This window comes from Crinia signifera, chromosome 6 (genome assembly GCF_055691185.1).
Source record: "Crinia signifera chromosome 6, ASM5569118v1, whole genome shotgun sequence".
NCBI lineage: Eukaryota > Metazoa > Chordata > Amphibia > Anura > Myobatrachidae > Crinia > Crinia signifera.
The window spans coordinates 57,885,974-57,910,424 of NC_139222.1; the positions used below are offsets into that span (position 1 = coordinate 57,885,974).

At 40.9% G+C, this 24,451-nt stretch overlaps 33 non-coding genes and 8 pseudogenes across 33 annotated transcripts; all 41 read left to right on the forward strand.

The window, feature by feature from the left end:
* The first annotated feature begins 327 nt into the window (after window positions 1–327).
* On the forward strand, window positions 328–446 carry LOC146017610 (5S ribosomal RNA). Its single transcript, XR_014450476.1, has one exon. It is a non-coding gene; the product is annotated as a 5S ribosomal RNA (ribosomal RNA).
* Window positions 447–790: 344 nt separating this feature from the next.
* Window positions 791–909, forward strand: LOC146015869 (5S ribosomal RNA). Its single transcript, XR_014448777.1, has one exon. It is a non-coding gene; the product is annotated as a 5S ribosomal RNA (ribosomal RNA).
* A 346-nt stretch (window positions 910–1,255) lies between these two features.
* On the forward strand, window positions 1,256–1,374 carry LOC146016772 (5S ribosomal RNA). Its single transcript, XR_014449651.1, has one exon. It is a non-coding gene; the product is annotated as a 5S ribosomal RNA (ribosomal RNA).
* Window positions 1,375–1,719: 345 nt separating this feature from the next.
* LOC146011493 (5S ribosomal RNA) lies at window positions 1,720–1,828 on the forward strand (annotated as a pseudogene).
* Window positions 1,829–2,174: 346 nt separating this feature from the next.
* LOC146017420 (5S ribosomal RNA) lies at window positions 2,175–2,293 on the forward strand. Its single transcript, XR_014450293.1, has one exon. It is a non-coding gene; the product is annotated as a 5S ribosomal RNA (ribosomal RNA).
* A 345-nt stretch (window positions 2,294–2,638) lies between these two features.
* LOC146016773 (5S ribosomal RNA) lies at window positions 2,639–2,757 on the forward strand. Its single transcript, XR_014449652.1, has one exon. It is a non-coding gene; the product is annotated as a 5S ribosomal RNA (ribosomal RNA).
* A 345-nt stretch (window positions 2,758–3,102) lies between these two features.
* On the forward strand, window positions 3,103–3,211 carry LOC146011494 (5S ribosomal RNA; annotated as a pseudogene).
* A 346-nt stretch (window positions 3,212–3,557) lies between these two features.
* Window positions 3,558–3,676, forward strand: LOC146017421 (5S ribosomal RNA). The gene has a single exon (XR_014450294.1). It is a non-coding gene; the product is annotated as a 5S ribosomal RNA (ribosomal RNA).
* Window positions 3,677–4,021: 345 nt separating this feature from the next.
* On the forward strand, window positions 4,022–4,140 carry LOC146017552 (5S ribosomal RNA). The gene has a single exon (XR_014450421.1). It is a non-coding gene; the product is annotated as a 5S ribosomal RNA (ribosomal RNA).
* Window positions 4,141–4,486: 346 nt separating this feature from the next.
* LOC146017521 (5S ribosomal RNA) lies at window positions 4,487–4,605 on the forward strand. Its single transcript, XR_014450390.1, has one exon. It is a non-coding gene; the product is annotated as a 5S ribosomal RNA (ribosomal RNA).
* Window positions 4,606–4,950: 345 nt separating this feature from the next.
* Window positions 4,951–5,069, forward strand: LOC146017584 (5S ribosomal RNA). Its single transcript, XR_014450451.1, has one exon. It is a non-coding gene; the product is annotated as a 5S ribosomal RNA (ribosomal RNA).
* A 346-nt stretch (window positions 5,070–5,415) lies between these two features.
* Window positions 5,416–5,534, forward strand: LOC146017222 (5S ribosomal RNA). The gene has a single exon (XR_014450093.1). It is a non-coding gene; the product is annotated as a 5S ribosomal RNA (ribosomal RNA).
* A 346-nt stretch (window positions 5,535–5,880) lies between these two features.
* LOC146014526 (5S ribosomal RNA) lies at window positions 5,881–5,999 on the forward strand. Its single transcript, XR_014447478.1, has one exon. It is a non-coding gene; the product is annotated as a 5S ribosomal RNA (ribosomal RNA).
* Window positions 6,000–6,344: 345 nt separating this feature from the next.
* On the forward strand, window positions 6,345–6,463 carry LOC146016406 (5S ribosomal RNA). The gene has a single exon (XR_014449298.1). It is a non-coding gene; the product is annotated as a 5S ribosomal RNA (ribosomal RNA).
* A 346-nt stretch (window positions 6,464–6,809) lies between these two features.
* LOC146011438 (5S ribosomal RNA) lies at window positions 6,810–6,928 on the forward strand (annotated as a pseudogene).
* A 345-nt stretch (window positions 6,929–7,273) lies between these two features.
* On the forward strand, window positions 7,274–7,392 carry LOC146012631 (5S ribosomal RNA). The gene has a single exon (XR_014445769.1). It is a non-coding gene; the product is annotated as a 5S ribosomal RNA (ribosomal RNA).
* Window positions 7,393–7,737: 345 nt separating this feature from the next.
* LOC146010738 (5S ribosomal RNA) lies at window positions 7,738–7,856 on the forward strand (annotated as a pseudogene).
* A 345-nt stretch (window positions 7,857–8,201) lies between these two features.
* On the forward strand, window positions 8,202–8,320 carry LOC146013110 (5S ribosomal RNA). The gene has a single exon (XR_014446095.1). It is a non-coding gene; the product is annotated as a 5S ribosomal RNA (ribosomal RNA).
* A 346-nt stretch (window positions 8,321–8,666) lies between these two features.
* Window positions 8,667–8,785, forward strand: LOC146015462 (5S ribosomal RNA). Its single transcript, XR_014448383.1, has one exon. It is a non-coding gene; the product is annotated as a 5S ribosomal RNA (ribosomal RNA).
* Window positions 8,786–9,130: 345 nt separating this feature from the next.
* Window positions 9,131–9,249, forward strand: LOC146017553 (5S ribosomal RNA). Its single transcript, XR_014450422.1, has one exon. It is a non-coding gene; the product is annotated as a 5S ribosomal RNA (ribosomal RNA).
* A 346-nt stretch (window positions 9,250–9,595) lies between these two features.
* Window positions 9,596–9,714, forward strand: LOC146017522 (5S ribosomal RNA). The gene has a single exon (XR_014450391.1). It is a non-coding gene; the product is annotated as a 5S ribosomal RNA (ribosomal RNA).
* Window positions 9,715–10,059: 345 nt separating this feature from the next.
* LOC146016927 (5S ribosomal RNA) lies at window positions 10,060–10,178 on the forward strand. Its single transcript, XR_014449806.1, has one exon. It is a non-coding gene; the product is annotated as a 5S ribosomal RNA (ribosomal RNA).
* Window positions 10,179–10,524: 346 nt separating this feature from the next.
* LOC146016162 (5S ribosomal RNA) lies at window positions 10,525–10,643 on the forward strand. The gene has a single exon (XR_014449060.1). It is a non-coding gene; the product is annotated as a 5S ribosomal RNA (ribosomal RNA).
* Window positions 10,644–10,989: 346 nt separating this feature from the next.
* On the forward strand, window positions 10,990–11,108 carry LOC146014527 (5S ribosomal RNA). Its single transcript, XR_014447479.1, has one exon. It is a non-coding gene; the product is annotated as a 5S ribosomal RNA (ribosomal RNA).
* A 345-nt stretch (window positions 11,109–11,453) lies between these two features.
* Window positions 11,454–11,572, forward strand: LOC146016407 (5S ribosomal RNA). The gene has a single exon (XR_014449299.1). It is a non-coding gene; the product is annotated as a 5S ribosomal RNA (ribosomal RNA).
* A 346-nt stretch (window positions 11,573–11,918) lies between these two features.
* LOC146011241 (5S ribosomal RNA) lies at window positions 11,919–12,037 on the forward strand (annotated as a pseudogene).
* Window positions 12,038–12,382: 345 nt separating this feature from the next.
* Window positions 12,383–12,501, forward strand: LOC146016409 (5S ribosomal RNA). The gene has a single exon (XR_014449301.1). It is a non-coding gene; the product is annotated as a 5S ribosomal RNA (ribosomal RNA).
* A 346-nt stretch (window positions 12,502–12,847) lies between these two features.
* On the forward strand, window positions 12,848–12,966 carry LOC146011242 (5S ribosomal RNA; annotated as a pseudogene).
* A 345-nt stretch (window positions 12,967–13,311) lies between these two features.
* Window positions 13,312–13,430, forward strand: LOC146012643 (5S ribosomal RNA). The gene has a single exon (XR_014445776.1). It is a non-coding gene; the product is annotated as a 5S ribosomal RNA (ribosomal RNA).
* Window positions 13,431–14,387: 957 nt separating this feature from the next.
* LOC146010739 (5S ribosomal RNA) lies at window positions 14,388–14,506 on the forward strand (annotated as a pseudogene).
* Window positions 14,507–14,851: 345 nt separating this feature from the next.
* LOC146013122 (5S ribosomal RNA) lies at window positions 14,852–14,970 on the forward strand. Its single transcript, XR_014446106.1, has one exon. It is a non-coding gene; the product is annotated as a 5S ribosomal RNA (ribosomal RNA).
* A 345-nt stretch (window positions 14,971–15,315) lies between these two features.
* LOC146017611 (5S ribosomal RNA) lies at window positions 15,316–15,434 on the forward strand. The gene has a single exon (XR_014450477.1). It is a non-coding gene; the product is annotated as a 5S ribosomal RNA (ribosomal RNA).
* Window positions 15,435–15,779: 345 nt separating this feature from the next.
* On the forward strand, window positions 15,780–15,898 carry LOC146015870 (5S ribosomal RNA). The gene has a single exon (XR_014448778.1). It is a non-coding gene; the product is annotated as a 5S ribosomal RNA (ribosomal RNA).
* Window positions 15,899–16,244: 346 nt separating this feature from the next.
* Window positions 16,245–16,363, forward strand: LOC146016774 (5S ribosomal RNA). The gene has a single exon (XR_014449653.1). It is a non-coding gene; the product is annotated as a 5S ribosomal RNA (ribosomal RNA).
* Window positions 16,364–16,708: 345 nt separating this feature from the next.
* Window positions 16,709–16,817, forward strand: LOC146011496 (5S ribosomal RNA; annotated as a pseudogene).
* A 346-nt stretch (window positions 16,818–17,163) lies between these two features.
* On the forward strand, window positions 17,164–17,282 carry LOC146013911 (5S ribosomal RNA). Its single transcript, XR_014446875.1, has one exon. It is a non-coding gene; the product is annotated as a 5S ribosomal RNA (ribosomal RNA).
* Window positions 17,283–17,627: 345 nt separating this feature from the next.
* On the forward strand, window positions 17,628–17,746 carry LOC146016325 (5S ribosomal RNA). Its single transcript, XR_014449221.1, has one exon. It is a non-coding gene; the product is annotated as a 5S ribosomal RNA (ribosomal RNA).
* A 345-nt stretch (window positions 17,747–18,091) lies between these two features.
* LOC146012655 (5S ribosomal RNA) lies at window positions 18,092–18,210 on the forward strand. Its single transcript, XR_014445778.1, has one exon. It is a non-coding gene; the product is annotated as a 5S ribosomal RNA (ribosomal RNA).
* Window positions 18,211–18,555: 345 nt separating this feature from the next.
* LOC146017602 (5S ribosomal RNA) lies at window positions 18,556–18,674 on the forward strand. Its single transcript, XR_014450469.1, has one exon. It is a non-coding gene; the product is annotated as a 5S ribosomal RNA (ribosomal RNA).
* A 345-nt stretch (window positions 18,675–19,019) lies between these two features.
* On the forward strand, window positions 19,020–19,138 carry LOC146017369 (5S ribosomal RNA). The gene has a single exon (XR_014450244.1). It is a non-coding gene; the product is annotated as a 5S ribosomal RNA (ribosomal RNA).
* Window positions 19,139–19,483: 345 nt separating this feature from the next.
* On the forward strand, window positions 19,484–19,602 carry LOC146014284 (5S ribosomal RNA). The gene has a single exon (XR_014447233.1). It is a non-coding gene; the product is annotated as a 5S ribosomal RNA (ribosomal RNA).
* The last annotated feature ends 4,849 nt before the right edge of the window (window positions 19,603–24,451 follow it).

Genomic DNA, 24,451 nt, shown 5'->3' on the forward strand with positions numbered 1-24,451 from the left:
ATTGTTTTAATTCTCTAGCTATTTAAATTGGAAACTTTTTCTTTTTATTGCCAGCACAAACATTTGGAAGAGTTCAAACAGACACAATAGCCATCACCTAAAGACTTACCACACTGTTTAGGCCCAATTCCAACTGCTTTTGGCAGCTAAACAGTGTTGAGCCTCTTTAGTAGTTTAATTTAAGACCCCCTGCTAATATCATGTCCTGTAGGTATTTTTACATTACCAACACATGATTTTTTTCAGTAAGCCAATACAGTTAGGAAACTTTTTCATTAGCTTACCTGGTGATAGAAGTAGAAGAGGGCAAAAAAGTGCCTGTATCTCACCTACAGCCATACCACATTGGATAGGCCCAATCTCATCTGATCTTATAAGCTAAGCAGTGTTGGGCCTGGTTAGTACTTGGGTGGGAGACCACGTGGGAACACCAGGTGCTGTAGGTTTTTTCTCATTACTGGCAAATTGTTTTTATTCTCTAGCTATTTCAATTGGAAACTTTTTCTTTTATTGCCAGCACAGACATTTGGAAGAGGTCAAACAGACACAATAGCCATCACCTAAAGACTTACCACACTTTTTAGGCACAATTCCAACTGCTTTTGGCAGCTAAACAGTGTTGAGCCTCTTTAGTAGTTTAATTTAAGACCCCCTGCTAATATCATGTCCTGTAGGTCTTTTTACATTACCAACACATGATTTTTTTCAGTAAGCCAATACAGTTAGGAAACTTTTTTATTAGCTTATCTGGTGATAGAAGTAGAAGAGGGCAAAAAAGTGCCTCTATCTCACCTACAGCCATACCACATTGGATAGGCCCAATCTTGTCTGATCTTGGAAGCTAAGCAGTGTTGGGCCTGGTTAGTACTTGGGTGGGAGACCACATGGGAACACCAGGTGCTGTAGGTTTTTTCACATTACTGGCAAATTGTTTTTATTCTCTAGCTATTTAAATTGGAAACGTTTTCTTTTTATTGCCAGCACTGACATTTGGAAGAGGTAAAACAGACACAATATCCATCACCTAAAGACTTACCACACTGTTTAGGCCCAATTCCAACTGCTTTTGGCAGCTAAACAGTGTTGAGGCTCTTTAGTAGTTTAATTTAAGACCCCCTGCTAATATCATGTCCTGTAGGTCTTTTTACATTACCAACACATGATTTTTTTTAAGTAAGCCAATACAGTTAGGAAACTTTTTTATTAGCTTACCTGGTGATAGAAGTAGAAGAGGGCAAAAAAGTGCCTGTATCTCACCTACAGCCATACCACATTGGATAGGCCCAATCTCGTCTGATCTTGGAAGCCAAGCAGTGTTGGGCCTGGTTAGTACTTGGGTGGGAGACCACATGGGAACACCAGGTGCCGTAGGTTTTTTCACATTACTGGCAAATTGTTTTTATTCTCTAGCTATTTAAATTGGAAACTTTTTCTTTTTATTGCCAGCACAGACATTTGGAAGAGGTCAAACAGACACAATATCCATCACCTAAAGACTTACCACACTGTTTAGGCTCAATTCCAACTGCTTTTGGCAGCTAAACAGTGTTGAGCCTCTTTTGTAGTTTAATTTAGGACCCGCTGCTAATATCATGTCCTGTAGGTCTTTTTACATTACCAACACATGATTTTTTTCAGTAAGCCAATACAGTTAGGAAACTTTTTTATTAGCTTACCTGGTGATAGAAGTAGAAGAGGGCAAAAAAGTGCCTCTATCTCACCTACAGCCATACCACATTGGATAGGCCTGATCTTGGAAGCTAAGCAGTGTTGGGCCTGGTTAGTACTTGGGTGGGAGACCACATGGGAACACCAGGTGCTGTAGGTTTTTTCACATTACTGGCAAATTGTTTTTATTCTCTAGCTATTTAAATTGGAAACGTTTTCTTTTTATTGCCAGCACTGACATTTGGAAGAGGTAAAACAGACACAATATCCATCACCTAAAGACTTACCACACTGTTTAGGCCCAATTCCAACTGCTTTTGGCAGCTAAACAGTGTTGAGGCTCTTTAGTAGTTTAATTTAAGACCCCCTGCTAATATCATGTCCTGTAGGTCTTTTTACATTACCAACACATGATTTTTTTTAAGTAAGCCAATACAGTTAGGAAACTTTTTTATTAGCTTACCTGGTGATAGAAGTAGAAGAGGGCAAAAAAGTGCCTGTATCTCACCTACAGCCATACCACATTGGATAGGCCCAATCTTGTCTGATCTTGGAAGCTAAGCAGTGTTGGGCCTGGTTAGTACTTGGGTGGGAGACCACATGGGAACACCAGGTGCCGTAGGTTTTTTCACATTACTGGCAAATTGTTTTTATTCTCTAGCTATTTAAATTGGAAACTTTTTCTTTTTATTGCCAGCACAGACATTTGGAAGAGGTCAAACAGACACAATATCCATCACCTAAAGACTTACCACACTGTTTAGGCTCAATTCCAACTGCTTTTGGCAGCTAAACAGTGTTGAGCCTCTTTTGTAGTTTAATTTAAGACCCCCTGCTAATATCATGTCCTGTAGGTCTTTTTACATTACCAACACATGATTTTTTTCAGTAAGCCAATACAGTTAGGAAACTTTTTTATTAGCTTACCTGGTGATAGAAGTAGAAGAGGGCAAAAAAGTGCCTGTATCTCACCTACAGCCATACCACATTGGATAGGCCCAATCTCGTCTGATCTTGGAAGCCAAGCAGTGTTGGGCCTGGTTAGTACTTGGGTGGGAGACCACATGGGAACACCAGGTGCCGTAGGTTTTTTCACATTACTGGCAAATTGTTTTTATTCTCTAGCTATTTAAATTGGAAACTTTTTCTTTTTATTGCCAGCACAGACATTTGGAAGAGGTCAAACAGACACAATATCCATCACCTAAAGACTTACCACACTGTTTAGGCTCAATTCCAACTGCTTTTGGCAGCTAAACAGTGTTGAGCCTCTTTTGTAGTTTAATTTAGGACCCGCTGCTAATATCATGTCCTGTAGGTCTTTTTACATTACCAACACATGATTTTTTTCAGTAAGCCAATACAGTTAGGAAACTTTTTTATTAGCTTACCTGGTGATAGAAGTAGAAGAGGGCAAAAAAGTGCCTCTATCTCACCTACAGCCATACCACATTGGATAGGCCTGATCTTGGAAGCTAAGCAGTGTTGGGCCTGGTTAGTACTTGGGTGGGAGACCACATGGGAACACCAGGTGCTGTAGGTTTTTTCACATTACTGGCAAATTGTTTTTATTCTCTAGCTATTTAAATTGGAAACGTTTTCTTTTTATTGCCAGCACTGACATTTGGAAGAGGTAAAACAGACACAATATCCATCACCTAAAGACTTACCACACTGTTTAGGCCCAATTCCAACTGCTTTTGGCAGCTAAACAGTGTTGAGGCTCTTTAGTAGTTTAATTTAAGACCCCCTGCTAATATCATGTCCTGTAGGTCTTTTTACATTACCAACACATGATTTTTTTTAAGTAAGCCAATACAGTTAGGAAACTTTTTTATTAGCTTACCTGGTGATAGAAGTAGAAGAGGGCAAAAAAGTGCCTGTATCTCACCTACAGCCATACCACATTGGATAGGCCCAATCTTGTCTGATCTTGGAAGCTAAGCAGTGTTGGGCCTGGTTAGTACTTGGGTGGGAGACCACATGGGAACACCAGGTGCCGTAGGTTTTTTCACATTACTGGCAAATTGTTTTTATTCTCTAGCTATTTAAATTGGAAACTTTTTCTTTTTATTGCCAGCACAGACATTTGGAAGAGGTCAAACAGACACAATATCCATCACCTAAAGACTTACCACACTGTTTAGGCTCAATTCCAACTGCTTTTGGCAGCTAAACAGTGTTGAGCCTCTTTTGTAGTTTAATTTAAGACCCCCTGCTAATATCATGTCCTGTAGGTCTTTTTACATTACCAACACATGATTTTTTTCAGTAAGCCAATACAGTTAGGAAACTTTTGTATTAGCTTACCTGGTGATAGAAGTAGAAGAGGGCAAAAAAGTGCCTGTATCTCACCTACAGCCATACCACATTGGATAGGCCCAACCTCGTCTGATCTTGGAAGCTAAGCAGTGTTGGGCCTGGTTAGTACTTGGGTGGGAGACCACATGGAAACACCAGGTGCTGTAGGTTTTTTCACATTACTGGCAAATTGTTTTTATTCTCTAGCTATTTAAATTGGAAACTTTTTCTTTTTATTGCCAGCACTGACATTTGGAAGAGGTAAAACAGACACAATATCCATCACCTAAAGACTTACCACACTGTTTAGGCCCAATTCCAACTGCTTTTGGCAGCTAAACAGTGTTGAGGCTCTTTAGTAGTTTAATTTAAGACCCCCTGCTAATATCATGTCCTGTAGGTCTTTTTACATTACCAACACATGATTTTTTTTAAGTAAGCCAATACAGTTAGGAAACTTTTTTATTAGCTTACCTGGTGATAGAAGTAGAAGAGGGCAAAAAAGTGCCTGTATCTCAACTACAGCCATACCACATTGGATAGGCCCAATCTCGTCTGATCTTGGAAGCTAAGCAGTGTTGGGCCTGGTTAGTACTTGGGTGGGAGACCACATGGGAACACCAGGTTCTGTAGGTTTTTTCACATTACTGGCAAATTGTTTTTATTCTCTAGCTATTTAAATTGGAAACTTTTTCTTTTTATTGCCAGCACAGACATTTGGAAGAGGTCAAACAGACACAATAGCCATCACCTAAAGACTTGCCACACTGTTTAGGCCCAATTCCAACTGCTTTTGGCAGCTAAACAGTGTTGAGCCTCTTTAGTAGTTTAATTTAAGACCCCCTGCTAATATCATGTCCTGTAGGTCTTTTTACATTACCAACACATGATTTTTTTCAGTAAGCCAATACAGTTGGGAAACTTTTGTATTAGCTTACCTGGGGATATAAGTAGAAGAGGGCAAAAAAGTGCCTGTATCTCACCTACAGCTATACCACATTGGATAGGCCCAACCTCCTCTGATCTTGGAAGCTAAGCAGTGTTGGGCCTGGTTAGTACTTGGGTGGGAGACCACATGGGAACACCAGGTGCTGTAGGTTTTTTCACATTACTGGCAAATTGTTTTTATTCTCTAGCTATTTAGATTGGAAACTTTTTCTTTTTATTGCCAGCACAGACATTTGGAAGAGTTCAAACAGACACAATAGCCATCACCTAAAGACTTACCACACTGTTTAGGCACAATTCCAACTACTTTTGGCAGCTAAACAGTGTTGAGCCTCTTTAGTAGTTTAATTTAAGACCCCCTTGCTAATATCATGTCCTGTAGGTCTTTTTACATTACCAACACATGATTTTTTTCAGTAAGCCAATACAGTTAGGAAACTTTTGTATTAGCTTACCTGGTGATAGAAGTAGAAGAGGGCAAAAAAGTGCCTGTATCTCACCTACAGCCATACCACATTGGATAGGCCCAATCTTGTCTGATCTTGGAAGCTAAGCAGTGTTGGGCCTGGATAGTACTTGGGTGGGAGACCACATGTGAACACCAGGTGCTGTAGGTTTTTTCACATTACTGGCAAATTGTTTTTATTCTCTAGCTATTTAGATTGGAAACTTTTTCTTTTTATTGCCAGCACAGACATTTGGAAGAGTTCAAACAGACACAATAGCCATCACCTAAAGACTTACCACACTGTTTAGGCCCAATTCCAACTGCTTTTGGCAGCTAAACAGTGTTGAGGCTCTTTAGTAGTTTAATTTAAGACCCCCTGCTAATATCATGTCCTGTAGGTCTTTTTACATTACCAACACATGATTTTTTTTAAGTAAGCCAATACAGTTAGGAAACTTTTTTATTAGCTTACCTGGTGATAGAAGTAGAAGAGGGCAAACAAGTGCCTGTATCTCACCTGCAGCCATACCACATTGGATAGGCCCAATCTCGTCTGATCTTGGAAGCTAAGCAGTGTTGGGCCTGGTTAGTACTTGGGTGGGAGACCACATGGGAACACCAGGTGCTGTAGGTTTTTTCACATTACTGGCAAATTGTTTTTATTCTCTAGCTATTTAAATTGGAAACTTTTTCTTTTTATTGCCAGCACAGACATTTGGAAGAGGTCAAACAGACACAATAGCCATCACCTAAAGACTTACCACACTGTTTAGGCCCAATTCCAACTGCTTTTGGCAGCTAAACAGTGTTGAGGCTCTTTAGTAGTTTAATTTAAGACCCCCTGCTAATATCATGTCCTGTAGGTCTTTTTACATTACCAACACATGATTTTTTTCAGTAAGCCAATACAGTTAGGTAACTTTTTTATTAGCTTACCTGGTGATAGAAGTAGAAGAGGGCAAAAAAGTGCCTGGATCTCACCTACAGCCATACCTCATTGGATAGGCCCAATCTCGTCTGATCTTGGAAGCTAAGCAGTGTTGGGCCTGGTTAGTACTTGGGTAGGAGACCACATGGGAACACCAGGTGCTGTAGGTTTTTTCACATTACTGGCAAATTGTTTTTATTCTCTAGCTATTTAAATTGGAAACTTTTTCTTTTTATTGCCAGCACTGACATTTGGAAGAGGTAAAACAGACACAATATCCATCACCTAAAGACTTACCACACTGTTTAGGCTCAATTCCAACTGCTTTTGGCAGCTAAACAGTGTTGAGCCACTTTTGTAGTTTAATTTAAGACCCCCTGCTAATATCATGTCCTGTAGGTCTTTTTACATTACCAACACATGATTTTTTTTAAGTAAGCCAATACAGTTAGGAAACTTTTTTATTAGCTTACCTGGTGATAGAAGTAGAAGAGGGCAAAAAAGTGCCTATATCTCACCTACAGCCGTACCAAATTGGATAGGCCCAATCTCGTCTGATCTTGGAAGCTAAGCAGTGTTGGGCCTGGTTAGTACTTGGGTGGGAGACCACATGGGCACACTAGGTGCTGTAGATTTTTTCACATTACTGGCAAATTGTTTTTATTCTCTAGCTATTTAAATTGGAAACTTTTTCTTTTTATTGCCAGCACAGACATTTGGAAGAGGTCAAACAGACACAATAGCCATCACCTAAAGACTTACCACACTGTTTAGGCTCAATTCCAACTGCTTTTGGCAGCTAAACAGTGTTGAGCCTCTTTTGTAGTTTAATTTAAGACCCCCTGCTAATATCATGTCCTGTAGGTCTTTTTACATTATCAACACATGATTTTTTTCAGTAAGCCAATACAGTTAGGAAACTTTTTTATTAGCTTACCTGGTGATAGAAGTAGAAGAGGGCAAAAAAGTGCCTATATCTCACCTACAGCCATACCACATTGGATAGGCCCAATCTCGTCTGATCTTGGAAGCTAAGCAGTGTTGGGCCTGGTTAGTACTTGGGTGGGAGACCACATGGGAACACCAGGTGCTGTAGGTTTTTTCACATTACTGGCAAATTGTTTTTATTCTCTAGCTATTTAAATTGGAAACTTTTTCTTTTTATTGCCAACACTGACATTTGGAAGAGGTAAAACAGACACAATATCCATCACCTAAAGACTTACCACATTGTTTAGGCCCAATTCCAACTGCTTTTGGCAGCTAAACAGTGTTGAGGCTCTTTAGTAGTTTAATTGAAGACCCCCTGCTAATATCATGTCCTGTAGGTCTTTTTACATTACCAACACATGATTTTTTTCAGTAAGCCAATACAGTTAGGTAACTTTTTTATTAGCTTACCTGGTGATAGAAGTAGAAGAGGGCAAAAAAGTGCTTGGATCTCACCTACACCCATACCTCATTGGATAGGCCCAATCTCGTCTGATCTTGGAAGCTAAGCAGTGTTGGGCCTGGTTAGTACTTGGGTAGGAGACCACATGGGAACACCAGGTGCTGTAGGTTTTTTCACATTACTGGCAAATTGTTTTTATTCTCTAGCTATTTAAATTGGAAACTTTTTCTTTTTATTGCCAGCACTGACATTTGGAAGAGGTAAAACAGACACAATATCCATCACCTAAAGACTTACCACACTGTTTAGGCTCAATTCCAACTGCTTTTGGCAGCTAAACAGTGTTGAGCCTCTTTTGTAGTTTAATTTAAGACCCCCTGCTAATATCATGTCCTGTAGGTCTTTTTACATTACCAACACATGATTTTTTTCAGTAAGCCAATACAGTTAGGAAACTTTTGTATTAGCTTACCTGGTGATAAAAGTAGAAGATGGCAAAAAAGTGCCTATATCTCACCTACAGCCATACCACATTGGATAAGCCCAATCTCGTCTGATCTTGGAAGCTAAGCAGTGTTGGGCCTGGTTAGTACTTGGGTGGGAGACCACATGGGAACACCAGGTGCTGTAGGTTTTTTCACATTACTGGCAAATTGTTTTTATTCTCTAGCTATTTAAATTGGAAACGTTTTCTTTTTATTGCCAGCACTGACATTTGGAAGAGGTAAAACAGACACAATATCCATCACCTAAAGACTTACCACACTGTTTAGGCCCAATTCCAACTGCTTTTGGCAGCTAAACAGTGTTGAGGCTCTTTAGTAGTTTAATTTAAGACCCCCTGCTAATATCATGTCCTGTAGGTCTTTTTACATTACCAACACATGATTTTTTTTAAGTAAGCCAATACAGTTAGGAAACTTTTTTATTAGCTTACCTGGTGATAGAAGTAGAAGAGGGCAAAAAAGTGCCTGTATCTCACCTACAGCCATACCACATTGGATAGGCCCAATCTCGTCTGATCTTGGAAGCTAAGCAGTGTTGGGCCTGGTTAGTACTTGGGTGGGAGACCACATGGGAACACCAGGTGCCGTAGGTTTTTTCACATTACTGGCAAATTGTTTTTATTCTCTAGCTATTTAAATTGGAAACTTTTTCTTTTTATTGCCAGCACAGACATTTGGAAGAGGTCAAACAGACACAATATCCATCACCTAAAGACTTACCACACTGTTTAGGCTCAATTCCAACTGCTTTTGGCAGCTAAACAGTGTTGAGCCTCTTTTGTAGTTTAATTTAAGACCCCCTGCTAATATCATGTCCTGTAGGTCTTTTTACATTACCAACACATGATTTTTTTCAGTAAGCCAATACAGTTAGGAAACTTTTGTATTAGCTTACCTGGTGATAGAAGTAGAAGAGGGCAAAAAAGTGCCTGTATCTCACCTACAGCCATACCACATTGGATAGGCCCAACCTCGTCTGATCTTGGAAGCTAAGCAGTGTTGGGCCTGGTTAGTACTTGGGTGGGAGACCACATGGAAACACCAGGTGCTGTAGGTTTTTTCACATTACTGGCAAATTGTTTTTATTCTCTAGCTATTTAAATTGGAAACTTTTTCTTTTTATTGCCAGCACTGACATTTGGAAGAGGTAAAACAGACACAATATCCATCACCTAAAGACTTACCACACTGTTTAGGCCCAATTCCAACTGCTTTTGGCAGCTAAACAGTGTTGAGGCTCTTTAGTAGTTTAATTTAAGACCCCCTGCTAATATCATGTCCTGTAGGTCTTTTTACATTACCAACACATGATTTTTTTTAAGTAAGCCAATACAGTTAGGAAACTTTTTTATTAGCTTACCTGGTGATAGAAGTAGAAGAGGGCAAAAAAGTGCCTGTATCTCAACTACAGCCATACCACATTGGATAGGCCCAATCTCGTCTGATCTTGGAAGCTAAGCAGTGTTGGGCCTGGTTAGTACTTGGGTGGGAGACCACATGGGAACACCAGGTTCTGTAGGTTTTTTCACATTACTGGCAAATTGTTTTTATTCTCTAGCTATTTAAATTGGAAACTTTTTCTTTTTATTGCCAGCACAGACATTTGGAAGAGGTCAAACAGACACAATAGCCATCACCTAAAGACTTGCCACACTGTTTAGGCCCAATTCCAACTGCTTTTGGCAGCTAAACAGTGTTGAGCCTCTTTAGTAGTTTAATTTAAGACCCCCTGCTAATATCATGTCCTGTAGGTCTTTTTACATTACCAACACATGATTTTTTTCAGTAAGCCAATACAGTTGGGAAACTTTTGTATTAGCTTACCTGGGGATATAAGTAGAAGAGGGCAAAAAAGTGCCTGTATCTCACCTACAGCCATACCACATTGGATAGGCCCAACCTCCTCTGATCTTGGAAGCTAAGCAGTGTTGGGCCTGGTTAGTACTTGGGTGGGAGACCACATGGGAACACCAGGTGCTGTAGGTTTTTTCACATTACTGGCAAATTGTTTTTATTCTCTAGCTATTTAGATTGGAAACTTTTTCTTTTTATTGCCAGCACAGACATTTGGAAGAGTTCAAACAGACACAATAGCCATCACCTAAAGACTTACCACACTGTTTAGGCACAATTCCAACTACTTTTGGCAGCTAAACAGTGTTGAGCCTCTTTAGTAGTTTAATTTAAGACCCCCTTGCTAATATCATGTCCTGTAGGTCTTTTTACATTACCAACACATGATTTTTTTCAGTAAGCCAATACAGTTAGGAAACTTTTGTATTAGCTTACCTGGTGATAGAAGTAGAAGAGGGCAAAAAAGTGCCTGTATCTCACCTACAGCCATACCACATTGGATAGGCCCAATCTTGTCTGATCTTGGAAGCTAAGCAGTGTTGGGCCTGGATAGTACTTGGGTGGGAGACCACATGGGAACACCAGGTGCTGTAGGTTTTTTCACATTACTGGCAAATTGTTTTTATTCTCTAGCTATTTAGATTGGAAACTTTTTCTTTTTATTGCCAGCACAGACATTTGGAAGAGTTCAAACAGACACAATAGCCATCACCTAAAGACTTACCACACTGTTTAGGCCCAATTCCAACTGCTTTTGGCAGCTAAACAGTGTTGAGGCTCTTTAGTAGTTTAATTTAAGACCCCCTGCTAATATCATGTCCTGTAGGTCTTTTTACATTACCAACACATGATTTTTTTTAAGTAAGCCAATACAGTTAGGAAACTTTTTTATTAGCTTACCTGGTGATAGAAGTAGAAGAGGGCAAACAAGTGCCTGTATCTCACCTGCAGCCATACCACATTGGATAGGCCCAATCTCGTCTGATCTTGGAAGCTAAGCAGTGTTGGGCCTGGTTAGTACTTGGGTGGGAGACCACATGGGAACACCAGGTGCTGTAGGTTTTTTCACATTACTGGCAAATTGTTTTTATTCTCTAGCTATTTAAATTGGAAACTTTTTCTTTTTATTGCCAGCACAGACATTTGGAAGAGGTCAAACAGACACAATAGCCATCACCTAAAGACTTACCACACTGTTTAGGCCCAATTCCAACTGCTTTTGGCAGCTAAACAGTGTTGAGGCTCTTTAGTAGTTTAATTTAAGACCCCCTGCTAATATCATGTCCTGTAGGTCTTTTTACATTACCAACACATGATTTTTTTCAGTAAGCCAATACAGTTAGGTAACTTTTTTATTAGCTTACCTGGTGATAGAAGTAGAAGAGGGCAAAAAAGTGCCTGGATCTCACCTACAGCCATACCTCATTGGATAGGCCCAATCTCGTCTGATCTTGGAAGCTAAGCAGTGTTGGGCCTGGTTAGTACTTGGGTAGGAGACCACATGGGAACACCAGGTGCTGTAGGTTTTTTCACATTACTGGCAAATTGTTTTTATTCTCTAGCTATTTAAATTGGAAACTTTTTCTTTTTATTGCCAGCACTGACATTTGGAAGAGGTAAAACAGACACAATATCCATCACCTAAAGACTTACCACACTGTTTAGGCTCAATTCCAACTGCTTTTGGCAGCTAAACAGTGTTGAGCCTCTTTTGTAGTTTAATTTAAGACCCCCTGCTAATATCATGTCCTGTAGGTCTTTTTACATTACCAACACATGATTTTTTTTAAGTAAGCCAATACAGTTAGGAAACTTTTTTATTAGCTTACCTGGTGATAGAAGTAGAAGAGGGCAAAAAAGTGCCTATATCTCACCTACAGCCGTACCAAATTGGATAGGCCCAATCTCGTCTGATCTTGGAAGCTAAGCAGTGTTGGGCCTGGTTAGTACTTGGGTGGGAGACCACATGGGAACACTAGGTGCTGTAGATTTTTTCACATTACTGGCAAATTGTTTTTATTCTCTAGCTATTTAAATTGGAAACTTTTTCTTTTTATTGCCAGCACAGACATTTGGAAGAGGTCAAACAGACACAATAGCCATCACCTAAAGACTTACCACACTGTTTAGGCCCAATTCCAACTGCTTTTGGCAGCTAAACAGTGTTGAGGCTCTTTAGTAGTTTAATTTAAGACCCCCTGCTAATATCATGTCCTGTAGGTCTTTTTACATTACCAACACATGATTTTTTTCAGTAAGCCAATACAGTTAGGTAACTTTTTTATTAGCTTACCTGGTGATAGAAGTAGAAGAGGGCAAAAAAGTGCCTGGATCTCACCTACAGCCATACCTCATTGGATAGGCCCAATCTCGTCTGATCTTGGAAGCTAAGCAGTGTTGGGCCTGGTTAGTACTTGGGTAGGAGACCACATGGGAACACCAGGTGCTGTAGGTTTTTTCACATTACTGGCAAATTGTTTTTATTCTCTAGCTATTTAAATTGGAAACTTTTTCTTTTTATTGCCAGCACTGACATTTGGAAGAGGTAAAACAGACACAATATCCATCACCTAAAGACTTACCACACTGTTTAGGCTCAATTCCAACTGCTTTTGGCAGCTAAACAGTGTTGAGCCTCTTTTGTAGTTTAATTTAAGACCCCCTGCTAATATCATGTCCTGTAGGTCTTTTTACATTACCAACACATGATTTTTTTTAAGTAAGCCAATACAGTTAGGAAACTTTTTTATTAGCTTACCTGGTGATAGAAGTAGAAGAGGGCAAAAAAGTGCCTATATCTCACCTACAGCCGTACCAAATTGGATAGGCCCAATCTCGTCTGATCTTGGAAGCTAAGCAGTGTTGGGCCTGGTTAGTACTTGGGTGGGAGACCACATGGGAACACTAGGTGCTGTAGATTTTTTCACATTACTGGCAAATTGTTTTTATTCTCTAGCTATTTAAATTGGAAACTTTTTCTTTTTATTGCCAGCACAGACATTTGGAAGAGGTCAAACAGACACAATAGCCATCACCTAAAGACTTACCACACTGTTTAGGCTCAATTCCAACTGCTTTTGGCAGCTAAACAGTGTTGAGCCTCTTTTGTAGTTTAATTTAAGACCCCCTGCTAATATCATGTCCTGTAGGTCTTTTTACATTATCAACACATGATTTTTTTCAGTAAGCCAATACAGTTAGGAAACTTTTTTATTAGCTTACCTGGTGATAGAAGTAGAAGAGGGCAAAAAAGTGCCTATATCTCACCTACAGCCATACCACATTGGATAGGCCCAATCTCGTCTGATCTTGGAAGCTAAGCAGTGTTGGGCCTGGTTAGTACTTGGGTGGGAGACCACATGGGAACACCAGGTGCTGTAGGTTTTTTCACATTACTGGCAAATTGTTTTTATTCTCTAGCTATTTAAATTGGAAACTTTTTCTTTTTATTGCCAACACTGACATTTGGAAGAGGTAAAACAGACACAATATCCATCACCTAAAGACTTACCACATTGTTTAGGCCCAATTCCAACTGCTTTTGGCAGCTAAACAGTGTTGAGGCTCTTTAGTAGTTTAATTTAAGACCCCCTGCTAATATCATGTCCTGTAGGTCTTTTTACGGTACATGTGAGTTATCCGGACGCCCGATTTCAAAATCGGGTCGGATCGGGCACATCGCATCGCATCGCATGCGACCATCGGATGCGATGCGATGCGATGCGATGACCCGATTTTTCCATAGGAATCAATGTTAAAATGGACTGAGTCCATTTTAACATGGAATTCAATGGGAAAAAGGGGTCCTTTTCATACCCCTACTATCCAAGTGGGCATGGAGTTGGATATAAACCTGTGGCGAGCGTAGCGAGCCACCGAGCCCGAAGCGTGGCGAGCGTAGCGAGCCCCGCGAGGGGACACGGAATACCGTCCCCTCGCGGGGCTCGCTTCGCTCGCCACGCTTCGGGCTCGGTGGCTCGCTACGCTCGCCACAGGTTTATATCCAACTCCATGCCCACTTGGATAGTAGGGGTATGAAAAGGACCCCTTTTTCCATAGGAATCATTTTAACATTGATTCCTATGGAAAAATCGGGTCATCGCATCCGATGGTCGCATGCGATGCGATGCGATGCGATGCGATATCGCATCGCATCGCATCTGATTGTATGCCTTAACTTAAGGCATACAATCAAAAAATCGGGCGTCCAGATAACTCACAAGTACCCTTTTTACATTACCAACACATGATTTTTTTCAGTAAGCCAATACAGTTAGGTAACTTTTTTATTAGCTTACCTGGTGATAGAAGTAGAAGAGGGCAAAAAAGTGCTTGGATCTCACCTACACCCATACCTCATTGGATAGGCCCAATCTCGTCTGATCTTGGAAGCTAAGCAGTGTTGGGCCTGGTTAGTACTTGGGTAGGAGACCACATGGGAACACCAGGTGCTGTAGGTTTTTTCACATTACTGGCAAATTGTTTTTATTCTCTAGCTATTTAAATTGGAAACTTTTTCTTTTTATTGCCAGCACTGACATTTGGAAGAGGTAAAACAGACACAATATCCATCACCTAAAGACTTACCACACTGTTTAGGCTCAATTCCAACTGCTTTTGGCAGCTAAACAGTGTTGAGCCTCTTTTGTAGTTTAATTTAAGACCCCCTGCTAATATCATGTCCTGTAGGTCTTTTTACATTACCAACACATGATTTTTTTCAGTAAGCCAATACAGTTAGGAAACTTTTGTATTAGCTTACCTTGTGATAAAAGTAGAAGATGGCAAAAAAGTGCCTATGTCTCACCTACAGCCATACCACATTGGATAAGCCCAATCTCGTCTGATCTTGGAAGCTAAGCAGTGTTGGGCCTGGTTAGTACTTGGGTGGGAGACCACATGGGAACACCAGGTGCTGTAGGTTTTTTCACATTACTGGCAAATTGTTTTTATTCTCTAGCTATTTAAATTGGAAACTTTTTCTTTTTATTGCCAGCACAAACATTTGGAAGAGTTCAAACAGACACAATAGCCATCACCTAAAGACTTACCACACTGTTTAGGCCCAATTCCAACTGCTTTTGGCAGCTAAACAGTGTTGAGCCTCTTTAGTAGTTTAATTTAAGACCCCCTGCTAATATCATGTCCTGTAGGTATTTTTACATTACCAACACATGATTTTTTTCAGTAAGCCAATACAGTTAGGAAACTTTTTTATTAGCTTACCTGGTGATAGAAGTAGAAGAGGGCAAAAAAGTGCCTGTATCTCACCTACAGCCATACCACATTGGATAGGCCCAATCTCATCTGATCTTATAAGCTAAGCAGTGTTGGGCCTGGTTAGTACTTGGGTGGGAGACCACGTGGGAACACCAGGTGCTGTAGGTTTTTTCTCATTACTGGCAAATTGTTTTTATTCTCTAGCTATTTAAATTGGAAACTTTTTCTTTTTATTGCCAGCACAGACATTTGGAAGAGGTCAAACAGACACAATAGCCATCACCTAAAGACTTACCACACTTTTTAGGCACAATTCCAACTGCTTTTGGCAGCTAAACAGTGTTGAGCCTCTTTAGTAGTTTAATTTAAGACCCCCTGCTAATATCATGTCCTGTAGGTCTTTTTACATTACCAACACATGATTTTTTTCAGTAAGCCAATACAGTTAGGAAACTTTTTTATTAGCTTACCTGGTGATAGAAGTAGAAGAGGGCAAAAAAGTGCCTCTATCTCACCTACAGCCATACCACATTGGATAGGCCCAATCTTGTCTGATCTTGGAAGCTAAGCAGTGTTGGGCCTGGTTAGTACTTGGGTGGGAGACCACATGGGAACACCAGGTGCTGTAGGTTTTTTCACATTACTGGCAAATTGTTTTTATTCTCTAGCTATTTAAATTGGAAACGTTTTCTTTTTATTGCCAGCACTGACATTTGGAAGAGGTAAAACAGACACAATATCCATCACCTAAAGACTTACCACACTGTTTAGGCCCAATTCCAACTGCTTTTGGCAGCTAAACAGTGTTGAGGCTCTTTAGTAGTTTAATTTAAGACCCCCTGCTAATATCATGTCCTGTAGGTCTTTTTACATTACCAACACATGATTTTTTTTAAGTAAGCCAATACAGTTAGGAAACTTTTTTATTAGCTTACCTGGTGATAGAAGTAGAAGAGGGCAAAAAAGTGCCTGTATCTCACCTACAGCCATACCACATTGGATAGGCCCAATCTCGTCTGATCTTGGAAGCCAAGCAGTGTTGGGCCTGGTTAGTACTTGGGTGGGAGACCACATGGGAACACCAGGTGCCGTAGGTTTTTTCACATTACTGGCAAATTGTTTTTATTCTCTAGCTATTTAAATTGGAAACTTTTTCTTTTTATTGCCAGCACAGACATTTGGAAGAGGTCAAACAGACACAATATCCATCACCTAAAGACTTACCACACTGTTTAGGCTCAATTCCAACTGCTTTTGGCAGCTAAACAGTGTTGAGCCTCTTTTGTAGTTTAATTTAGGACCCGCTGCTAATATCATGTCCTGTAGGTCTTTTTACATTACCAACACATGATTTTTTTCAGTAAGCCAATACAGTTAGGAAACTTTTTTATTAGCTTACCTGGTGATAGAAGTAGAAGAGGGCAAAAAAGTGCCTCTATCTCACCTACAGCCATACCACATTGGATAGGCCTGATCTTGGAAGCTAAGCAGTGTTGGGCCTGGTTAGTACTTGGGTGGGAGACCACATGGGAACACCAGGTGCTGTAGGTTTTTTCACATTACTGGCAAATTGTTTTTATTCTCTAGCTATTTAAATTGGAAACGTTTTCTTTTTATTGCCAGCACTGACATTTGGAAGAGGTAAAACAGACACAATATCCATCACCTAAAGACTTACCACACTGTTTAGGCCCAATTCCAACTGCTTTTGGCAGCTAAACAGTGTTGAGGCTCTTTAGTAGTTTAATTTAAGACCCCCTGCTAATATCATGTCCTGTAGGTCTTTTTACATTACCAACACATGATTTTTTTTAAGTAAGCCAATACAGTTAGGAAACTTTTTTATTAGCTTACCTGGTGATAGAAGTAGAAGAGGGCAAAAAAGTGCCTGTATCTCACCTACAGCCATACCACATTGGATAGGCCCAATCTCGTCTGATCTTGGAAGCTAAGCAGTGTTGGGCCTGGTTAGTACTTGGGTGGGAGACCACATGGGAAATCCAGGTGCTGTAGGTTTTTTCACATTACTGGCAAATTGTTTTTATTCTCTAGCTATTTAAATTGGAAACTTTTTATTTTTATTGCCAGCACAGACATTTGGAAGAGGTCAAACAGACACAATAGCCATCACCTAAAGACTTACCACACTGTTTAGGCCCAATTCCAACTGCTTTTGGCAGCTAAACAGTGTTGAGGCTCTTTAGTAGTTTAATTTAAGACCCCCTGCTAATATCATGTCCTGTAGGTCTTTTTACATTACCAACACATGATTTTTTTCAGTAAGCCAATACAGTTAGGAAACTTTTGTATTAGCTTACCTGGTGATAGAAGTAGAAGAGGGCAAAAAAGTGAAGTTAACTCACCTACAGCCATACCACATTGGATAGGCCCAATCTCGTCTGATCTTGGAAGCTAAGCAGTGTTGGGCCTGGTTAGTACTTGGGTGGGAAACCACATGGGAACACCAGGTGCTGTAGGATTTTTCACATTACTGGCAAATTGTTTTTATTCTCTAGCTATTTAAATTGGAAACTTTTTCTTTTTATTGCCAGCACAGACATTTGGAAGAGGTCAAACAGACACAATAGCCATCACCTAAAGACCTACCACACTGTTTAGGCTCAATTCCAACTGCTTTTGGCAGCTAAACAGTGTTGAGCCTCTTTAGTAGTTTAATTTAAGACCCCCTGCTAATATCATGTCCTGTAGGTCTTTTTACATTACCAACACATGATTTTTTTCAGTAAGCCAATACAGTTAGGAAACTTTTGTATTAGCTTACCTGGTGATAGAAGTAGAAGAAGGCAAAAAAGTGCTTTTATCTCACCTACAGCCATACCACATTGGATAGGCCCAATCTCGTCTGATCTTGGAAGCTAAGCAGTGTTGGGCCTGGTTAGTACTTGGGTGGGAGACCACATGGGAACACCAGGTGCTGTAGGTTTTTTCACATTACTGGCAAATTGTTTTTATTCTCTAGCTATTTAAATTGGAAACTTTTTCTTTTTATTGCCAGCACAGACATTTGGAAGAGGACAAACAGACACAATAGCCATCACATAAAGACTTACCACACTGTTTAGACCCAATTCCAACTGCTTTTGGCAGCTAAACAGTGTTGAGCCTCTTTAGTAGTTTAATTTAAGACCCCCTGCTAATATCATGTCCTGTAGGTCTTTTTACATTACCAACACATGATTTTTTTCAGTAAGCCAATACAGTTAGGAAACTTTTGTATTAGCTTACCTGGTGATAGAAGTAGAAGAGGGCAAAAAAGTGCCTGTATCTCACCTACAGCCATACCACATTGGATAGGCCAAATCTCATCTGATCTTATAAACTAAGCAGTGTTGGGCCTGGTTAGTACTTGGGTGGGAGACCACATGGGAACACCAGGTGCTGTAGGTTTTTTCACATTACTGTCAAATTGTTTTTATTCTCTAGCTATTTAAATTGGAAACTTTTTCTTTTTATTGCCAGCACTAACATTTGGAAGAGGTAAAACAGACACAATAGCCATCACCTAAAGACTTACCACACTGTTTAGGCCCAATTCCAACTGCTTTTGGCAGCTAAACAGTGTTGAGGCTCTTTAGTAGTTTAATTTAAGACCCCCTGCTAATATCATGTCCTGTAGGTCTTTTTACATTACCAACACATGTTTTTTTTCAGTAAGCCAATACAGTTAGGAAACTTTTTTATTAGCTTACCTGGTGATAGAAGTAGAAGAGGGCAAAAAAGTGCCTGTATCTCCCCTACAGCCATACCACATTGGATAGGCCCAATCTTGTCTGATCTTGGAAACTAAGCAGTGTTGGGCCTGGTTAGTACTTGGGTGGGAGACCACATGGGAACACCAGGTGCTGTAGGTTTTTTCACATTACTGGCAAATTGTTTTTATTCTCTAGCTATTTAAATTGGAAACTTTTTCTTTTTATTGCCAGCACAGACATTTGGAAGAGGTCAAACAGACACAATAGCCATCACCTAAAGACTTACCACACTGTTTAGGCCCAATTCCAACTGCTTTTGGCAGCTAAACAGTGTTAAGCCTCTTTAGTATTTTAATTTAAGACCCCCTGCTAATATCATGTCCTGTAGGTCTTTTTACATTACCAACACATGATTTTTTTCAGTAAGCCAATACAGTTAGGAAACTTTTTTATTAGCCTACCTGGTGATAGAAGTAGAAGAGGGCAAAAAAGTGCCTGTATCTCACCTATAGCCATACCACATTGGATAGGCCCAATCTCGTCTGATCTTGGAAGCTAAGCAGTGTTGGGCCTGGTTAGTACTTGGGTGGGAGACCACATGGGAACACCAGGTGCTGTAGGTTTTTTCACATTACTGGCAAATTGTTTTTATTCTCTAGCTATTTAACCCCTTCCCGACATTTGACCTACATGGTCATGGTCGGGATGTACTTCCCGACGCATGGCATAAATGTACGTCATGCATTTAAAGTGTCACCGCCTCTATAGACGCGGTGACAGAGGGGAGATGGCTGCTCTCCCCCCCCATCGGCGATCGCTGCGATTGGCTGTTCAAATGTGAACAACCAATTGCAGCGTTTTCTGTGTACCGGCGAATAACGGCGCTCGTTGACACAGGGATCGGTGGTGATTGGTGCTGTTAAGTACAGCACCAATCACCACCGGGTGTAAAGGGGTCACTGGTGGTCACCCCACCTCACACCACCTGCCCCCAAGGCTGTGATTGGTCCGTCGGACCGACAGACCAATCACAGCCATTGCACCTCAGTGAAAGTAACGGAGACCGCCCTGCCGCCGCCATTCCGGTCAGGAACAGCGTGCAGAGCGGTCTCCGTGCCCATCTGTCCCCCTATCTGACCTATCTGACCTCGATCAGCGTTGGTGGTGTGGTGGCATCCGTGCTGCCTGCTGCCTGCTTCTGCTGCTGCAGCATCATAGTAAAATATAATTTGGTCTCTCCTGCCCCCTGTGGCTGATTGCAGTGCAGACGGGCTTAACCCTCTGCACTGCTTTTTTTCCTGCCCCCCATTTGTGCTGATCAGTATTAACTGCCCCCCTATGTGACCTATCTGACCTCGATCAGCGTTGGTGGTGTGGTGGCATCCGTGCTGCCTGCTGCCTGCTTCTGCAGCATCATAGTAAAATATAATTTTGTCTCTCCTGCCCCCTGTGGCTGATTGCAGTGCAGACGTACATCACTGATCAGCATTTTTGGCACAGGGTTGATCTAATTTTTTTTTTGGATCAAATTCCTGTTGCCTTTGACTGATCAGCAGTTTTTTAAAAAAAATTTTTTTTTTATTGTGCTGTGGGGTCTTTTTTTTTAATTTGTTTACACCCACGGTGATTTTGTGGGTGTCCTGTGGCCGCTGAGCGCTGATCAGTGACGGACGTTACTGACCAACATCTGTGCTCAATTTTTGGCGCAGGAGCTTTTTTTTTTTCTTTTAACCCCTTCAAGGTTGTACCAAAAGCTGCCTTGAAGCTGCTGCCCCTTAAGTGCACTTACACGTGTTAAAGCACTACATACACACTACATACCCCCCGTGTTGAAATAAAGTTTGTACCCCCCTACACTATACACGTGTTGAAACACTACAATTACACAAACACAAAAATAATAAAAATGTCCCAATCATCCCAAAGACTGTTTTCAGCGGAGAAAGCATATGCCCTTATTGCCTCTGACACAGCCAGTGATGTAAGCGATGAATTTGCATTCGTCTTAAGCTCCTCTTCCTCCTCTAGTGATGAGGGACTCCCTCAAAGACGCCCCCGTAGAGCAGCTGAGACCCCCCCCAAATGATTGATCCCGTATGGACCCCACCACCAGACAATTTTGAGCCCCAGGTTCCTGAGTTTTTGGCCAACCCAGGAATCCAATTTGATACTACAGGCCTCAAAGAAATTGACTTTTTAAAAGTATTTTTCTCTGATGATTTTATAAATTTAATGGTGGACCAAAGTAATTTATATGCCCAGCAGTTTATTGCTCAAAACCCCACGTCATCATTTGCTAGGTGGACCCCTGTAGATGCAGTAGAGATGATGACGTTTTGGGGTCTGGTGTTACATATGGGCATAGTTAAAAAGCCAGAAATTAGACAATATTGGAGTACAGATGTTCTGTACAGCACCCCACTTCATCGTATGGCCATGACCCGGACTCGTTTTGAGACAATCCTTAAATTTTTGCATTACAACGATAATGCACAGTGCCCACCCAGAGATGATCCCACCTTTGACCGGCTATTCAAAGTCAGGCCGGTCATTGAACATTTCAGCGCCAAATTTGCTGAGATGTACATCCCCGAAAAATTCATTTGTGTAGACGAGTCACTTATACATTTTAAAGGAAGGGTTAAATTCCGCCAGTACCTTCCCAATAAGAGGGCAAGGTATGGCATAAAAATGTATAAGCTGTGCGAAAGTACCTCAGGGTACACCCACAGGTTTAGGGTATATGAAGGGAAGGACACAAGAATTGAACCGCCAGAATGCCCCCCCTCCCTCGTAGGTGTTAGTGGAAAGATTGTCTGGGATTTAGTGCACCCATTCCTGGATAAGGGTTATCACCTCTATGTGGATAACTTTTACACCAGCATCCCCCTGTTTAAGGCCCTTGGTTCAAGAGGTACAGCAGCTTGCGGTACTGTGCGCAAGAACCAAAGAGGCCTCCCAAAAACACACGTTGCCCAATTACTGAGAAAGGGTGAAAGCAGGGCACAATCCACCGAAAATATGTTGTCCACCGAAAATATAAGGACAAGAGGGATGTCCTTATACTGACAACAATTCACGGAGACAGTACCACCTCCGTCCCTGTACGAGGTACCAGTACCCACACCTCAAAACCTATTTGTATCCTAGATTACAATAAGTACATGGGCGGAGTGGATCTTTCAGATCAGGTACTGAAGCCGTACAGTGCCCTGCGGAAAACAAAAATATGGTATAAGAAGCTGGCCGTGTATATCATCCAGATGGCACTGTATAATGCTTACGTACTATTCCGTTCTACCAGCCAGACGGGGACATTTATGCACTTTCAAGAGGAAGTCATAAAGGGCCTAATATTTGGGAACCAGCAGGCAGAGGGCCCCAGTACTTCTAGTACTGGCCCCCGTATTGTATCAGGGCAGCATTTTCCTAACGAAATCCCCTCCACTGGAAAAAAGGGCAGGACACAAAAAAGGTGCAAAGTTTGCTATAAAAAGGGAATAAGAAAGCAAACTATTTTCCAGTGTGACACTTGCCCCGACAAACCCGGCCTATGTATAAAGGAGTGTTTTAAAATATACCACACATCTATGGATTATTAGGTTCATCATTTCACCGTGCTTCGGGGGTCTTGCTAATGCGACATAGCACCCACTATTCATTCCACCAGAATCTGTGCTGCAAAATCCAAATATCACTCCTTCCCTTCTGAGTCCTGCCATGCACCCAAATGGTATTTTTTGGTCACATATGAGGCATTGCCGTACTCGGGAGAAATTGCGGCACAGATTTTGGGGTGCTTTGTCTCCTTCATTCCTTGTGAAAATGAAAAATTTTGAGCCAGAACTGCATTTTTGTGTAAAAAAATGTAATTTTTCATTTTCACAGCCCAGTTGTACCAAAATTGGTGAAACCCCTGGGGGTTTGAAATGTACACTATACCCCTAGATGAATTCCCTGTGGGGTGTAGTTTGCAAAATGGGGTCACTTGTGGGGGGGTTCCACTGTATTGGTGCTTCGGGGGTCTTGCTAATGCGACATAGCACCCACCATTCATTCCACCAGAATCTGTGCTGCAAAATCCAAATATCACTCCTTCCCTTCTGAGTCCTGCCCTGCACCCAAATGGTATTTTTTGGTCACATATGAGGCATTGCCGTACTCGGGAGAAATTGCGGCACAGATTTTGGGGTGCTTTGTCTCCTTCATTCCTTGTGAAACTGAAAAATTTTGAGCCAGAACTGCATTTTTGTGTAAAAAAATGTAATTTTTCATTTTCACAGCCCAGTTGTACCAAAATTGGTGAAACCCCTGGGGGTTTGAAATGTACACTATACCCCTAGATGAATTCCCTGAGGGGTGTAGTTTGCAAAATGGGGTCACTTGTGGGGGGGTTCCACTGTATTGGTGCTTCGGGGGTCTTGCTAATGCGACATAGCACCCACCATTCATTCCACCAGAATCTGTGCTGCAAAATCCAAATATCACTCCTTCCCTTCTGAGTCCTGCCATGCACCCAAATGGTATTTTTTGGTCACATATGAGGCATTGCCGTACTCGGGAGAAATTGCGGCACAGATTTTGGGGTGCTTAGTCTCCTTCATTGCTTGTGAAAATGAAACATTTTGAGCCAGAACTGCATTTTTGTGTAAAAAAATGTAATTTTTTATTTTCACAGCCCAGTTGTACCAAAATTGGTGAAACCCCTGGGGGTTTGAAATGTACACTATACCCCTAGATGAATTCCCTGAGGGGTGTAGTTTGCAAAATGGGATCACTTGTGGGGGAGGTTCCTAACTTTTAGCATCTTATGGTGCCTAGAAACCTACATGGTGCCTAAAAAAAAATCTCATAAAAAGGAGGCTCCAAAATCAAGTAGGTGCTCCTTCTATTATGAAGCCTGTGGTTTGGTCAATGTGCACACTAGGGCCACATATAGGATATTTATGAAAACAAAAGAATTGGGGGAATCAATTTTTAGTCACATTTCTATAGTAAAATCTACTGTGTTCCTTAGAAAAATGTATTAAAATTTAAAATCTGCTAAAAAAATGAAATTTTGAAATTTCACCTACACTTTGTTTTTATTCCTGTGAAACATTAAAGGGTTAACAAACTTCCAAAATGCTGTTTTGAATACTGTGAGGGGTGCAGTTTTTGAAATGGCATCATGTATGGGGGTGTCTCACATACAAGTCCCTCAAAGTCACATCAGAACTGAACTGGTCCCTAAAAAAATCAGTGTTTGAAATTTTCTTGAAAATATGAGAATTTGCTATTCATATTTTAAGCCTCCTAGTGTCCAAAAAAATTAAAAGGAGGTTGAAATTATGATGGCAACATAAAGTAGACATATGGTCTTTGTAAGTTATTAACTATTTTGAGTGGTATGATTATTTGTCTCACAAGCAGAAAATTTAACATTTTGCAAATTGCAAAATTTTCAATTTTTTTATGACATTTTGGTATTTT